The sequence below is a fragment of the Carcharodon carcharias genome, chromosome 2, assembly GCF_017639515.1.
Source record: "Carcharodon carcharias isolate sCarCar2 chromosome 2, sCarCar2.pri, whole genome shotgun sequence".
NCBI lineage: Eukaryota > Metazoa > Chordata > Chondrichthyes > Lamniformes > Lamnidae > Carcharodon > Carcharodon carcharias.
Genome location: NC_054468.1, coordinates 49,999,025 through 50,016,477, shown reverse-complemented (window position 1 = coordinate 50,016,477; position 17,453 = coordinate 49,999,025).

Here is a 17,453-nt window from a genome sequence, read left to right as displayed (position 1 = left end):
GTACAGTGTGCCCAATCATCCAGCTGCTCTGCAGTCCACTAAAACACTCATTAATTTGCACTCTGTGCCTGAGGGGTGAAAACTCTTGAGCACTTGGCAGCACTTGCATGCCTCTGTGTTGCTTGAATGGGCAGATAAGCTAGAGGCCCGACTCCATGTATGTCAATGTGGCTATGTCTGAACTGTCTCAGCTCCAGAGGACTGGTCACTTTATACTAGGCCGCTTCCCTCCCCCGCCATCCCGCACATGCTTGTGCACTACCATCAACCACAGGGCAGGTCTTGCACCTTCCGCCACCGACTCCAACACGCCTCAACCACAGGGTCCCCATGCCCCCACCCTCATGTCACCTCAACCGCCGGGCAGCCCTTGCCCTCATGTCTCTAATGCGCCTCAAACTTGAAGCCTAACAGGCAACCTGGTTGAGCGCTGTGCAATGCTACTGAGTACTCACCCCTGAGATCCCCTCAAAATACAGCCTGCCAAGTGCACACCTTATATATGCTGTTGTGTAACACGCCGACGTGAGCAGTGGTGAGGGGGGGATGTGATTTCGACAGGCTGGCCTCATAATGATATGTAATATATTACAATGAGGTTCCCGACATCTGATGGCAGGAAACATGGCCCACCATCGACGTGCTGACGTGTTGTGAAACTGATTTTTGGTCTTCTCGCCATATTGTCTGCTCACACCTCTGAACACACCCAGCACCAGTGGGCATGGACAATTCCACCCAGAGTTTCATCTTGGACATTCAAGCTAAGTTTGTAATAACACTTCCAGTTTAGCATTATATAAACGTTACAAAGCAAGCCAACTGTTTAGCCCATAAATCTATATTGATATTTATTCTCCACAAAGCATTTTGAATTTTGCATAAATTGGGAGTATGAACTTGACTCCTTGGATGCGGTCACTTCAAACCACTTTGGTTTGACACCAGTTTGAGTGTAAACTCAATATTGTATCAAACCTAATTTGTAGAGTGCACAAGGAGTCCAATGGACCCTTCAGCTATCTATATAAACCCACTTGACATTAAATATTGAGAGAGTAATGATTTCCCCCCTCGCCCCTTTTGACCCATATAAATTTTAAACTATTTGAGAGAGAGCTCAGCCCTTGCCTATCCATGCCTGCACAGCATTGCTCTCTCCCTGTCAAGACTTCAATTCCAGTCAATGTAAACATTTTTCTGTCCGGTTGGAGCCCAATTTGCAATTACCAGTCTAGGAATTGTAGATTAATAGTGCAGCAAGTAATTAGAAGTAGGTTCCTGTGAAAAACATCCTTGCATTCTGCCTGTTATACTATGGAATATTACAAAGTGTGTGAATTAAAAAGAATATTCTGTTGGATCAGTATCTATCTAAATATTATAAGTGGAGATAACTAAACACATACCAGTAGGATGGATTTTCTTGGAATGTGGGCCCCTCCTGCTATTGGAAGTTCAGTGGAATCTGTTTACCCATATGACTGGGGAATGGAAACTCCCACTAGGATACAGCAGCAGAACAGGAGAAAGCCTGAGGAAATTCATCCCTGTTGTTTCAGTTACTCCCTTTATGCTTCAGAATTGCTGGTGAGAGATAACCTGCCAGGAAAACGGTAAATGATGAATTGTGTATCCCAATCTAACTTGCCATTTCCATTGTTGCATAGATGGTTATTTGTCCTATTTGAAGAATATGTGCAATGTGCTTGCTCTTGCAGTAGCACTCACGCAGTGATGAACTTTTATATTTTAATTTTAGAACCTTTTCCATCTTTTGAAGGACGTGGCTGGTCAGATGTTCTCCACCTGAAAGGATGTTCTCTGTCGAGTGTCTGTGAGACTCATTCTAGTTCCCTGGCATGTCCATGACCAGAAGCACCAGAAGAGGTCACTATTATTTAAAAAATAAGCCTGACTTGTGCTCTGGTGCTGCCCAATTCCACTGCCTGCGTCCTTCCTAGCCTAGATCCACATTTCTTCCTTGTGCCCACTTCTGGTCCTGCCAAGACATAGTGTTTATCTTGATATAGGTTTCATGATGGCTCACTCTCCTATTGTGCTGCTTTCCTTCCATAATTGATCTGGCAAACATCAACTCCATCAAGTGCTTTGCCCATCGGCAAATGCAGTAGAATTGTGAAAACTGAAAACTGGCTTTAAACCAACAACATTCCCTAAGGACCTAGAAAGGGTTGAGGGAGAAGGGAAAAATGCAGATGCAGTCATGAGCAGGGCCTACTGGCATGGACAGAAGCAGGTTAAAATTCTGTCGCCATCAGACTTTGTTACCTACCCCAGGGGTATCAGGCTCTTCATGTTGACCCAACCCCTTCTATCTTCATAGCTGATGTCAGATCCTGGGACCTCTCTACTATTCTGTCAGATGCTTTCAGACATCAATGTTACTGAGCCCCAGGAAGCCAACTTTAATGCTTTCAGGTCCCAAGATCTTCCTCAGTGGCTTCCACCCAGGGATCCACTTCTGACTAAATAAAGTTGGGCACATGAAGTCGGTACATTGGGAATTAAAGGAAAAAGCTGTTGGAATTATTGGGATGCAGAAAAGTTCTGGAGGTAAAAGCACTGTGAGTTCTGAGGTTCAGGCACAGGAAAAACCAATGGTTTGTGTTCAGGTAAAACAGGAAGAATCAATGATAAGTAAAGGTTTAGGAATGTGTTCACAATTTACCCAAGGGAATTCTGAAGATCAGGTTGCAGGAATGTTTACAGATTTTGTATGTGAAGGGGAAGTCTTTCCATATGTACAGGGTGAAGTAGGTAAAGATATTAAAATTTTAAGAGACACAGGGGCTAGTCAATACTTAATGACATGGGATAGTGATATTTGTTGTTCAGAGGGAATATTGCCGGAACAGGTGATAATAAGTGGGGTTCATGGAGATGCTAAACCTATTCCATTGTGGAAGGTAAATTTAAAGAGTAAGTGGAAAACGGGTGAGGTGATTGTCGGAGTAGTGGAAAAATTGCCCATTGCAAGCGTTCAATTTAATTTAGGTAATGATATAGCTGGGTCACAGATATGGGTGAGGCCTATGGTAGTTGAGCAGCCTGTAGACGTGTTTTCAAAAGAAGTGTTTCAGAAAGAGCATCCTGGATTGTTTCCAGATTTTGTGATCATAAGCTCACAGTTGAAACAAAAAGGAGAGGAAGTTAAAAGGCAGGAGAAAGGTTTTGAAGTTAAATTAGCTCACACTGCCTTTGATAAGTTTGTTAGGAAGGAATAATTGAGGAGAATGCAACTGAGGTATTTGGCTCAAAGCAGTTGGTAGATTTACAGAAGAAGGATAAATAAATAAAACAGTTATTTCAGACAGCTTACTCAGAAACAGAGGCAAGATGTATTCCAGAATGTTATTACCTTAAGGGTAATGTGTTAATGAGAAAGTGGTGACTGTATCAGGTCTCAGCAGATGAAAACTGGATAGAAGCACATCAGATTGTTATACCATTTAGATAGAGAAATGAGATTCTGAGATTAGCTCATGAAATTCCAATGGGGGAGGGGCATTTAGGAATTAAAAAGACACAGACAAAAATGCAAAAACATTTTTATTGGCCTGGATTGCATTGAGATGTAGTCAAACTCTAGAACATGTCACACATGTCAGGTGATAGTGAAACCACAAGCAGTGATCAAGCCGGTACCCTTAATTCCAATTCAAGAATTTGAAGAACCTCTTAATAGGGTCATGACTGATTGTGTAGGACCCCTCCCTAAAGCTAAAAGTGGAAATCAGTACTTACTGACAATATTGGATGTGTCTACAAGGTTTCCTGAAGCAATATCTTTGAGAAATATTACAACAAAGAAAACTGTGGAAGAGTTGGTTACACTCTTTACAAGATATGGTTTAACAAAAATAGTTCAATCAGATCAGGGTTCAAATTTCATGTCACAGCTGTTTAAGGAAGTAATGAATTGTTTGCGGATAAAACAGTTTAAATCAACAGCTTACCATCCAGAGTCATAAGGGACTTTGGAAAGATGGCATCAAACTTAAAAAGCTATGATAAGGGTGTATTGTCAGGACTATCCACAGAATTGGGATTTTTGTTATTTACTATCAGAGATGCTCCTAATGCTGGATTTAGTCCTTTTGAATTAGTCTACGGTCATGAGATAAGGGGACCACTGAAATTCATTCATGAAAAATTGGTGGGTCAAAATTTGGAAGCTACTCTCCCGGATTATGTATCAAACTTCAGCGAAAGATTTGTCAGAGCATGTGAGTTAGCTAGGGAACATTTAAATATATCACAGCAAGTGATGAAAGTGAAAGGAGACAGGAAAGCTACAGCTCGTGGTTTTGTTGCTGGGGAAAAAATGTTAGTTCTGTTACCAGTAATGGGTGACTTGTTAAAGGTGAGATTTAGTGGCCTTACAGGATTGAAAAGAAACTGAGCAAAGTAAATTATTTAGCAAATGCTCCAGATAGAAGAAAGGAGCAGAGGGTGTGTCATATAAATATGCTTAAAAAGTACTTTGACAGGGAAGACGACCAAAAGGAGGTATTAGTGGTGGTAGATAAGGAGGAAGAGGTAGAGATATAGGATTCTGAAATTGATTTTTTTCTAATCAAATTGGATAATGAGGAGTACTTGAAAATTTAACTGTAACATTGAGTTACCTTCCAGATAAGTATCAAAATGATTTGGAGAAGCTATTGCAATCACACAAAGCTATTTGTGGGAATAAGCTGAAGAGGACAAATTTAGCTACATATGATGTGAGTGTGGAAGATTCATCTTCGAAAAGGCAACATCGTTATAGATTAAATCCAGCAAAGTTATCACAAGTACAGAAAGAAATTCAATTCATGCTTCAAAATGATATAATTAAGTCTAGTTGCAGTAACTGGAATTTGCCTATTGTGATGGTAATGAAACTGAATGGAACTCAAAGACTGTGTGTGGACTATCAAAAGGTGAATGCAGTGACTAAAGCCGATTCATATCCTGTACCATGGTTGGAAGGTTGCATTAAGGAAGTGGGACAAAGTTTACCATAAAGATTGACTTACTGAGAGGATATCAGCAAGTATAGTTATTGGAGAGAGCAAAGGAGAAATCGGCTTCTGTGACACCAGGTGGGCTTTATCAATTTAAAGTCATGCCATTTGGTATGAAAAATGTACCAGCAACATTTCAAAGACTGGCAAACAAAGTAATTACAGAACTGAGCAATTGTGCTATTTATATTGGCGACTTGATAGTTTTCAGTCAAATGTCGGAGGAGCATTTATAACATCTGGAAGAATTATTTAGTCGACTACAAGGAGCTAATTTGGTGATGTACTTGGCTAGAAGTGAATTTGCAAAAGCGCAAGTTACATATTTAGGCCATACCAATGGACATGGTAAAGTGGCTCCGAGAGGTGTGAAATTCAAAGCTATTGTGGAAAGATCTAACACAAGTGTGAGAAGCCTCCAGTATTTGAGCATTAAGCCTGCTGGCTACAGAAACCGAAGCTGGGAAAAGCCATTTTTAATTCTACTGTCCAGGGTATTGTGGTAACTTGCCTGGATCTGTTTAAATCTACTTTTTTATCATTGCTTTAACAGGGGTGTAACTGCAGCCAGGTTTAATTAGGGGTTTTAGGAGTTATTATAGTAGTAATTTGTAGACCTATGTGTGTGCTTGAAATTTTTTCTTTTGTTAATAAATGTTTAATTTAGTTTTCTAAAAAATCTCTGAAGTCTTGGTGGACTTATTACTTCTGAATTCAGGGCACGCATCTCGAAATAAATTACAAATTGCAAAAGCATTATGACTGCGTGATCAAGTTTCCCTCATGGATTTGATCCGCCTGGCACATATCATCTGCCATGTCATAACAAAAATAGGCAATTCAGCAGTTAACATATATCATAATTAAGACCATTAATTTAATGTTTTCATCAAAAACTGTACAGACTTACAGAAATTAATTGCTAAGACATCAGTAAAAGCCCAAAATGCCATGCAGTAAAAATGAAATTTGGTTTATTTGGTCATCACAAATCTATCGTAAATGTTTATTTCTGCTCTGTTGAAGGAAGAACTTAACAGTACATGGTGACATGCCAGAGTCATGTTATACTGACCCATTCACACAAGCATTGTTCTATTGCTTCTGATTAAAAGAGTCAATGTTTACTTGAGTCTTGCTTTTAGAATTAGTTCTATAAAATATCTGTAGTTCTGTCACAAGTCAGTAGGGGGCTCTAGAATATAACCACAAATGTGTTGCAGAAACCTGAGTAGATCAGTGCAGTGAAACCCTGTGCAAAATCAATTTACTATCAAAGAGAGAGTTAATGTTACGTATCACTCGGGAAGAATTAGTAGTAAAGTTAGCATTGTGAAGTAAACATTCCCTTTAAAAATGTGCAAACTTTATCAGTTTGGTAAATTTTAGTGCTTTTTTGACCAGTAATAAATATATATAATTTACTGGTTAAAAAAAGTCACATTATATGTATGTATAGAGTCACTAGCATTGTGTGAAATATTGTTGAGCTGTGAGGAAAGCAAAATATTCTGGTGCCAAACTTAATGCTTTGTATGTGATAACCCAACAAGCTCAAGTGCAAAAATGACAATATTATGTCTTTCAGAAATTCACACATGAAAATTATTGAAGAATGATAATAATCATTTTGTGAATGATTCTATTTGTGAGTGAAGGCTTTTGTCCTCTCCTTGGAATGGGCAATTGGAACAAAAGAGGAAACTCATTGTGTTGAATCTACTGATGATTTAAAACAAGTGTTTTCACTTAGCATTTAATTATTTTGCATGATACACATTAGTTAAGTAACTTTAGTAAATTAAAAATCCATTTAAGTGTCTTCATTCAAGTGTACTTTAAATAAAACAGTAGGAAGAGAAAAATAAATAAAGAGAGCCTTCAATAATTGATAATCAAGTATTACACTTAAAAGAGGTTGCATTTGGTTTTGTAACAATGTAAACTATTCCTGCTGAACTGTCAGAAACTGAAAGAAATGCTTACGGTTTCACCGTTATCTGGATGATTCATGTTACAGATCTCAGTTTTGACATAACAAAACATGTAACAATTGTACAAAGCAAAACAAATCCACAGTACAACCTGCAAATTGGGCTTAAATATTTCTTTATCTGCTTTTATGTTCTAGAAAGCATATAGTCAATAACTGTAATATAGCAAAATACTGCGGATGCTGGAAATCTGAAATAAAAACAGAAAGTGCTAGAAAAACTCAGCAGGTCTGGCAACATCTGTGGAGAGAAAAAACAGAGTTAACGTTGTGAATTCGTAAAAGCTCGAAAGCAAACGCCAGAACAATCACATCCAAAACAACCTCTTATTCATCACATTTTACCCAGAACAACAGTCGACCACCATTTTTTATTTTATAATAGGGAACAATTGTGTTCTGGGCAATCTATTTACAATAATAGAAATTTGGTAGCATACTGCTATAGTTATACTTCCAGTTTTTCTTCTGAGGTCTCAGTGGGATTGATGATATTGTAGCCATTGCTCCAATTCAACTGTTTGTCTGACCTGTAGTTATAGTCATAGTCATAGTCAGAGAGTTTACAGCATGTCTGCGCCAATCATCAAGCCTCTATCTACTCTAATCACATTTTCCAGCACTTGGCCTGTAGTCTTTTATGGCATTTCAAATATTCAGCTAAATACCTCTTAAAGGTTGTGAGGGTTACTGTCTATATCACCCTTTCAGGCAGTGAGTTCCAGATACACCCCCATCCTCAGGGTGAAAACATTTTTTCTCAAATCTCCTTTAAACCTCCAGCCCATTACCTTAAATCTATGCCCCCTGGTTATTGACCCATCCACTAAAAGGAAAAGTTTCTCACTATCTATGTCCCTCATAATTTTGTACACCTCAATCAGGTCTCCCCTCAGCCTTTGCTGCTCCAAGGAAAGCAACCCAGCCTATTCAATCTCTCTGCCAAGACAACATTCTGGTGAATCTCCTCTGCACCCTCTCTAGTGCAATCACATCCTTCCGATAGTGTGGCGACCAGAATTGTACACAGTACTCCAGATGTAGCCTAGCTAATGTTTTATACAGCTCCATCATAATCTCCCTGCCCTTGTATTCAATGCCTCAGCTAATAAAGGCAAGTGTCCCATATGCCTTCTTAACCACCTTATCTACCTGTCCTGCTGCCTTCAAGGATCTATGGACATGCACACCAAGGTCCCCCTGATCCTCTGCACTTCCGAGGGTCCTACCGTTCATCATGTACTCCCTTGCCTTGTTAGTCCTACCAAAATGCATCACCTCACACTTTTCAGGTTTAAATTCTATTTGCCACTGTTCTGCTAAATTATTGTAATAAGTTTTAAATTAAATTAGTTAAATTGTACTTATAGTCAAATACCACCCCGTTAACTTATTAATTAACATGTGGATTAAGAGATAGTCTCACAGTACTATAATTCTCCGGCTAAATGCATCAGATATCTCAAACCACTATGTCATCAAAGGTGGACCTATAGTGGAACCGGTAGTGGATGCATGTTTTTCTAAATTATTTATTGCCTGTGTACACTTCATAAACTATCAGTTACATTTTGCTGTCCATATGAGACACGCAAGGTGGCATGTACTAGATAGTATGCAAAACATGGTGAGTTTTATGCTGCATAAAGTATAGAAGATGTTTATTAACTCAGGACAGGAATCAAGCAGGTGGAGAGTGGGAAAAGCAGCAAGCTCCCATGATGTTACCAGTGTGAAGTTCGAAGAAGTGGGAGCTTATGTTTCAAGAATGGGTTCTTCATTCCCACTTGTTTCATAACTTTAGCCAAAACTTTGACTACTCTCTTATTTTCCAGTTGTTTTTTGAGCTTATGAATCTTTTCAAAAACAAAAATACCTGGAAAAACTCAGCAGGTCTGACAGCATCTGCGGAGAGGAATACAGTTTACGTTTCGAGTCCATATGACTCTTCAACAGAACTAAGGAAAAATAGAAAAGAGGTGAAAACGTTAACTGTATTCCTCTCTGCAGATGCTGTCAGACCTGCTGAGTTTTTCCAGGTATTTTTGTTTTTGTTTTGGATTTCCAGCATCCGCAGTTTTTTGCTTTTATGAATCTTTTCGTTCAGCTCAGCAACTACTCTGGTTAAGTTCAGTAGCCTTTGTTTCAGAGTTATCTGTGGAACTCTTATATAAGTTTAACAACTTCACCTGGGCATTCACTTCCTTTTGGAATGTTTCATCCATGGTCACTGACTGCTCCTTAGGTTTTTTCAATTCATTAGATCTTCAATCTGTTTTACAGAATTTTCCTTATCTGCTTCCAAAGTCTGGATTTGCTCTTCCATACTCCACATCTCATCCTTCATGTTGTTCAGATTGAAGTTCAAGAATTTCATCAGTTTTGGTTGTTTATTCTGCTTTCAAGCAACTGTTCTGATGCGTCAGCAATTCATTCTCCTGTTCCAGGTATTTTCCACAATGCTTACTGGAGATATCTGATGCTTGGAGTTCATCAAGTTTTAATTGAATACCTTCCTTTGTTGAATTTGTTTCTACAAGGTTATTATTTAGGTGTTTCAAGTCCTCTTTCAAGTGTTCTACTTCCTGTGAGCGACATTCCAGTGTTTTTATCGGTTCTCATTTTTCCTTATCAAACTAATCTTTCGTACGTGAAAGTTGGTTCTCTGCACTGATCAGTTTTTCTCAGCAGAGCACAATTCCTCTGTGCTATCCTTCAAGCTCACATTCTGTTATCACACTTCTGCCAATTGATCCTGCGACTCTTCACGCTGTTTTGTAAGAACTCTGCATTCCCTTTCTTTTCAACGACTCAATGGTTCTCAGTAAGTTTGAGGTATCTGCTGTTTTCCCTTCACATTCCTTTGCCCCTTGCTCCAAATCTACAGTTTTTGATCTTGATTCTGTTTTTTCTTTACCTGTCTGCAGTTTGGAACACTCCGTGACTTTGCCTTCAATCATTTTCAGGTTTATTGCTGAAAAAAGAGACATGTCTAAACTTTTCATCTTGCACTCATCAGGACACTTGCAAGAACACCAATATAAGGAGGAGAACAACATTTTATACTGTATGTGAAGAGAGTGTTGATTGGTTGGCAAGTGGCATTGCCACAGACAATGTACCACTGATGGTGAGTGGCAGTTAATTGTCAAGCATTGTTTGAAATTTAAACCAGGCAGCTTGACCCCGACTGGTAAAGACATTGCCCTGAAGAATGAGTCAGAAAATGGCTGTCACTTATTTTGTTTAGCTGAAACAGGTGCAGTGTGTGTACATGTTCTTTCAGTCTGCAAAGAACAGGGCCCTGTGCATTGATATATGTAGCTTTTAGTACACACAAATGCACCAAAAAGTCAGATGGCTCAGCATTGCCACCTGCTGTGGTAGTTTGGGTAATGTGTTAGGATTTTCAAAAAGATTTATTTTTAAGACTTCCAGAATGTTCTCTGCCTCTCTGCTACCATTGTGTGGTTTGCTTGAGAACTGTCTTTTTTTTCCCGTCTGTAGCTTTACTGGGGGTTTTCAATCCCCCTGTGATCTCCACAACTTGAAAGTTAAAGTATTTGTCAAAGGCTTTTATTATTTCAGCAAAGCTGGTTGAGAATTCATCACTGCACTGCATTAAAATTACTTCATCAGCAAGTTCACCAAATGAGTAGAAAAATGTATTCATCTGGACTTCTTCTGATTTCCCACTTAAACCTGATATACTCCAGTAATTTAAAAACTTTTTTCTCCGGGAGACCTAATTCTGCATTAGGTTGGCCCATGCATGAGTCCAAACTGGTTTGCTAAGGTAGATTTTTGATTTCATAAAATTAAAAGTATGCATAGCTTTAAATGTTGTTAGGAAATCCAAGATGGCACCGCCATACCCTTCTTCTCAATGAGGTTTCCCACGCCTGCCAGTTTTGATGGGCTCCTGCAGTAATGGCGTTCATGATTTCTGTGCTTTAAATTTTTCAGCAGTGACTCCCTGGATTGACCTTTTTGAGCGTTCCACTCAGTAACTAAGCTTTTTTGGGTCATGAAACTGTAGATTCCTGACTTTTGCTGCATCCTTTACCTGCCAATTCTTTTTTACTAATTATACATATGTTTTTTCAATCTGAGCAAACTCGACCACCATGTGGTCAGGCACTGAATCAGGGCTTGAGCTCTTCGCATTGAAGTTTAAAATGGCAATTCGGACTGCTGCTGACTGAAAAGCTTTTTTCAAACTCATTCTGGCCAAGATCTTAAGTTTTTTAGCTCTCCCCTGCTGAGCCTTCTGACTCCACACTGTGTTGGTTTTGAAGCTGGACTTTTGCAGAATTCAATGGAGTCTTCTGCTGCAGTGTTAATTTTTATTTCTGCCTTCCACTTCCAATCTTGCTTAGGACCCTCTCTCAGGTGATATCCCTCTATAGCTTTGCTTCTGGTTCTTTCAGACAGGTCAGAATGCTGCTCTTTTCATTCTTCTAGGTTTTAAATTGCTTCTCCAGCTTCTGTGAGGTTCGGGGTTGTTCCATTCACTGGAGCTACCATGTTGTAAGATGCTGTATGTATTTCAATAGGTCTCACAAAGAGGTTCTGAGTCTTGTGTAGTTTGGCTGTAAGTGTTTATTAACTACTCATAACTATGTACATATCTACAGTGTACAGTCTAAACTAGGAGCTGCCTCCATGCTTCCCTCTACACACGTCTATGTTCAGTACAAAACTGCCCTCTGAACCTGGGTCATGTGTTCCTTTACATCACACCGTGAGTGGTACTGTACCCAGTCCCACCTTAACCTTTTCTATGTCAGGATTTATATTACTGGGCTATCTGCTCCATTTCACTTAGGGCTAGGATGTTAGATGATCCTCCTGCGGTCTTGCTCCTCTGCTTAGCAATGTGAGCCATTTTTTCTTGTAGAAAGAAAGAGAGAGAGAGAGAGTTGCTGAATGGCTATTGAAAAGGAATGTGTACATGTGGAGCTGCTTCATGTAGTACATATGTTGAGAGTGAGAATCTGTAAGTTGCAAGTACATGAGATGATGTTCAATGGAAAGCAAGTGGCTGGAGTTTGAAGTGAGAAAGAAGTTATCAGAGGACTTCCCTGTTTTACAGTTGCTATTGTGAGATCAGAAATCTGTTAATAACTGCTGTGAAAACAGCAAACAAAAGTTGCGTGTGTTTGGAGTGAAAAGGAGAGGTGTTCCTTGTGATTGTTGGCTAAGAATGTGTTCCTCTAAACATAAATGTATAAGAAATAGGAGCTGGAATAGGCCATATGGTTTCTCTAGCCTGATCTCCCATTCGATAAGATCATGGCTGATCTTCTACATTAACTCCACTTTCCCAACCGATCATCATACAGTATTCCTTGATTGCTTTAGTGCCTCAAAATCTAAGTTTTAATATATTCATCAGCTAAACAACCACAGCCATCTGGGGTAAAGAATTCCAAAGATTCACAACCCTCTGAATGAAGAAAATTCTGCTCATCTCCATCTTAAATGGTTGACTCCTCATCCTCACAAAATGATTTCAAGTTCTGGACTCTTCAGCCAAGGGAAACAGCCTCTCAGAATTTACCATGTTACGCCTACCAAGAATGGTATTCATTTCAATGAGATCACCTCTCATTCTTTTAAACTTTTGATAATATAGGCTTATTCTACTCAATCTATCCTCGTAGATCTCTCATCCTAATAATTAACCTAGTAAAACTTCTTTGCACCCTCTGCAAGGCAAGAATATCCTTAGATAAGGACATCAAATCTGTACACAGTACTCCAAGTGTGGTCTCACCAAAGCTCTTTAATATTCTAGAAATCTTTCCTTATTCTTTCTTATACTCTAATTTCACACTTCCCCACATTATACACCATCTTCAGCTTTCTCCTCCAATCACTTAACCTGTCTATATCCCTTTGCATCCTCTTTGTGTTCTCTTCATGGCTAACTTTCCCACCTGGCTTTGTATTATCAGCAAACTTGGATACACTAGCACGGATTTTACAGTTAGGGGTGAAGAAAGCTGCACATAAAGATCTACTGATCTCCGTTGCATGGAGTTCACCTTTCCTGAATCTGCAGTGAGCGAATGGGATCTCCAGGCATCCATCAATAGTGATGTCAGCTAGCAGGGTAAACAACCAATCTCATCGAAGTATTTGCAAAGGCAGCAAATCAGTAAGTAAAGTGCACTAATTATCCTTCGCTTATTTATAATTTTTTTACAGAGTGTGAAAAACATGATTGGGACACACAGTAGAAGCTGAAATATTATGAACAAACTTTTAAAATTTTACATTAAAAAAATTGGAATTTTTATCAAAATAAATAAATGTGAATTTAAGCAAATATTAAAATAGTTTTCCAGAGGCAGAGAAGCACTTCAGCATTAGTTACGAATTAGTACACGGTTAACCTGGTTGTACCTTATTAACAATACATAACTTTTTCAAGGGATTTTAACAGTCATATTACAGTGTTCTTTTCAGTTCAGTGATTTCTAATTGATTGTAGCCTGTGGGGACTTCAGAAGCACAACCAATGGAGAAGTGTAGAATCACTGACAGCAATTTCTGGATTTTGGCATTTAACTATGCAAGTGATCTTTGAACTGACAAGTTTTGGCACCTCTCTCTCCAGACCTGTTTAGACGTTGGCCTTTAATACCTTCTTTCCATTTGCTGGAAAGAGAAATGCCTCTTTTCCCACATCTCTTCCAGTAGGATCTGTAGGGAGGTGTCAGAGAACCTGGTGCTTGCTTTTGGCACATTTCTCACAATCACCTCTTTGGAGCAGGAAAACAGAAATATTCAAAGAGTGAATGCAACCTCCCTTTAAGGCCTGGCTGAAACCCCAGCCTAGTACTATTTACTAGATCGTACATTTACTGTGAAAGTAAAATCTGCAGCAGTCACTATATTCAAAGTGTTAATATCAAACTGCTTGAGTAATTTCCCACCTCCAGAGGGGTATTTGTCTATTGCAATCAATTTGGCTCTTTGTCAAAAATATTTTGCAGGATATTTTTCTACCAGGGAGGGGCAGAGCAAAAATTGATTTTTCATTGTGTATAGATCCTATGATTAAATTTCCACAACAACCAACCTTGCAAAAAGTGACATGTTATGTTCAGAAAATACCTACCAGTTGCAGAATAGTTAATTGAACTGAGCATGCATGGATGAATATGCTGAATTTTAGGAATAACAGTTTTTAATTAGAAAGTTTTAAGATCTATTAATTCTTCCTTCTGTACAATTTTGATCTCCCAAAACTAGCAGATTGCTGGGAATATGATCAAAGTCAGTAAAGTTCCTATAGGAGGGTGATGTAGAGGAAGTAGGACATAGGCTTTTCTTCTGCTTGTCCTGCTTCTGCTCTCCCAAAACTTGCTGCCAGCACTTGATTGAAGAACCTGAAATTGGCAGAAAATTAGGTGAGGCTCCCCAAAAAAACATATTTCCTTTACAGGAGGGTATGATCCCCAGGCCATGAGGTCTTTTTGTTGCTGTTAAGAATTAAGGCTGGATGGCAGCCAACCTCAGATGAGTAATCAAAAAGGGCAGTTGGACTTCAGTTTTTAATTTTGGAAGGAGGCATCTGTTTACTGTCTTGCCTTGCAGAGGCAGAGTGAGACAATTAGTGTCTCCTAAAAAGTAGCATGCAGAAATGTGAAGCTTCTGTTTACAATGTAGATGTTGAGAGGGAGAAGAAGCATGAATCAAGTAGGAGACATGAGGTGAGAATGACTGCCCTTGGCATCAAGGCAGCATTTGCCTGAGAATGCCATCAAGGAGCGCTAGTAAAATTGAAGTCAATGGAAATGAGGGGGAAATCGCTTCATTGGCTGGATCAAAATTAGCACAAAGAAAGATGATTATGGTTGTTAAAGATCAATCATCTCAACTCCAGGGTATCACTGCAGAAATTTCTCGGGGCAGCATCCTAAGCCCTACCATCATAAGATCAGAAGTGGGGGTGTTGGCTGATGATTGCACAATGCTCAGTTCCATTCCCAACTCCTTGGATAGTGGAACTATTCATGCATGTGCAGTGAAACCTAGACAACATTCAGGCTTAGGCTGTTAAATGACAAGCAACATTCAAACCACACAAGTGCCAGACCAGAACTACAAGACCAAATCTAATCATCTCCCCATGACATTCAATGGTATTGAATCCCCATTGTTGAATCCCCACTATCAATATCCTGGTGGTTACCACTGACTAGAAACATAACTGGCCTAGCCATATAAATACTGTGGCTACACGAGCAAGTCAGATGTTGGGAATTGTGCAGTAAGTCACCTCTGTCTCCTTCAAACCTATCCACCATCTATAAGGTACATGTAAGGGTTGTGATGGAATGTTGCCCACTTGCCTGCATGAGATCAGATCCAAAAACACTCAAGAAGCTTGACACAATCCAGGACAAAGCAGCCTGCTTGATTAGCATCTCATTCACCATATTAAACATTCAGTCCCTCCACCACTGCTGCACAGTGTGTACCATTTACAAGATGCATTGCAGCAACTCACCAAGGCTCATTTGACAGCACCTTTCAAACCCATGACCTCTACCACTTAAAAGAACAAGGACAGCGGATGCAGAGGAGCACCACTACCTGCAAGTTCCCCTCCAAGTTACTTACCATTCTGACTTAGAAATACATTGCCACACCTTCACTGTTGCTAAGTCAAATTCCTGGAACTCCCTCCTTATCTCCCTCCTACACCACAAAGACTGCAGCAGTTTGAGAAGGTGGCTTACCATCACATCCTCAAGGGCATCTGGAGGTGTAGGGATTTGGACTCTATACTAAACTCCAATGTAATAAAATTCTTGTTGAGGAATAATCATTTTAGCAAAAAGGACAATCACTAATTTAGAATGCAAAGAAACAAGGTTTATTGACAACAAAGATTGATACTTTATATTTCATCAGCTGAGGCATGGCATGATACACAAGTTTAACTTGTGTAGGTCTGTATTCTGGGACCTCTGGGCTATTCTCTTCTTGGTTCCTTGGACCTAGTTTCTTGACTCATGATGTCCTTCAAGATATTACCTTGGCCAACTTAACATACATACAAATCCCTTTGCAGCTTTAAGACTTCAACTCTTGTAAATCATTTTCCAACTCACAGCTTCCCTGTCTACCTTAACTGCTGGAGCTTCCAGTTCATCTTAACTGTTGAAACTACACACTTCTCAGCTGCTTGCTGAGTGTTCTCTCTCTCCCTTTCTCTCTAGTGGATGACCAAGACAATGCTTTTCTACTGATTCTCTCAAGCTAGACATCAACTGACAGCTAAGTAGTTGTAAGTTTTCTGTTCACTGTGTCTTAAGGCAATTACTTTATCCCTGGCAATCTATGCTGGATCTACTGATTTTTAATACTGGATTCTTATGGCAATCCTCAACCTGTAACAATTACTTTAATCATGAATTAAGCCTAATACTGAGTTCTTACTGTGACCTCACAGTCCATGACAAATACCTGTTGACTGGCAATGTCCTATGCAAATACTAACTTCCTAGCAAGTGCCCCACTCCTAATTCTCTCTCCTGACAAATGCCTCCCAGCAAGTGTCTTGTGACAAATGCTAAGAATTGGGATGTGCAAAGACCTCAGTGATGCACCCCTATTTTTATATCCTTTTTGCAAGTAGATTGGCAAGTAGCAAGTAGATGTGAAGTCTTCAGGATTCAAGGCCTCGGAGAAACAAAAGCAGACTTAGAGATGTGCATCTGGGTCAACACAACTAACAGCTTCTAACCCAATATCTGTAACTCTTGGCCAATGGGAAGAGCATTCCTAGCTTCCTTCCAACAATCTATTCTAAATTTGTATGTTCTAACCAGAGGCCTTGGAACATTCTAGGCCCAAGACCATTCTTTTGCAGCCTTGCCTTCCGTTTTAAATGCTAAATAATAAATTGCAACTTTTGGCTCGGGGCTTGGAACATCTAGTCTTCAGGCCACTTTCCTGGACAATCAGCATTTTATCTTGGGCTTCTAGACTTACTGGAGCCCAAACATACAAGTGTGTCCAAGCTATAACTCTGGTTCACTCTATTGGTGGAATCGTCCCAGGTTTGTACTAAGTGCGGTAGCAGGAGTGAAAAAAGTTGTTTTATACACTGGGCACAATGGCAGGTTTTTGCACCATATTGTCCCTTTCCCAGCTCATTACTAATGCATTCATGGGAAACACTCTGGATCGCTGGCGGGCAGGCTTGGATTTGCTCACCATGCTGTGACCTCAGTGCTTCCTCGCTCCAGGCGCCATATTTAAAGCACACCAGAGCGCAGCCTACCTCAGGGGTGAAATTTTACGGCAGCGTGATTTTACATTCCTGCCGAAGCCAATGAAGTTTAGAATGTCTCGCCGCATTTTACAGCCCCGTCCCCTCCGAAATGGGGTGGTAAAATTCAGCC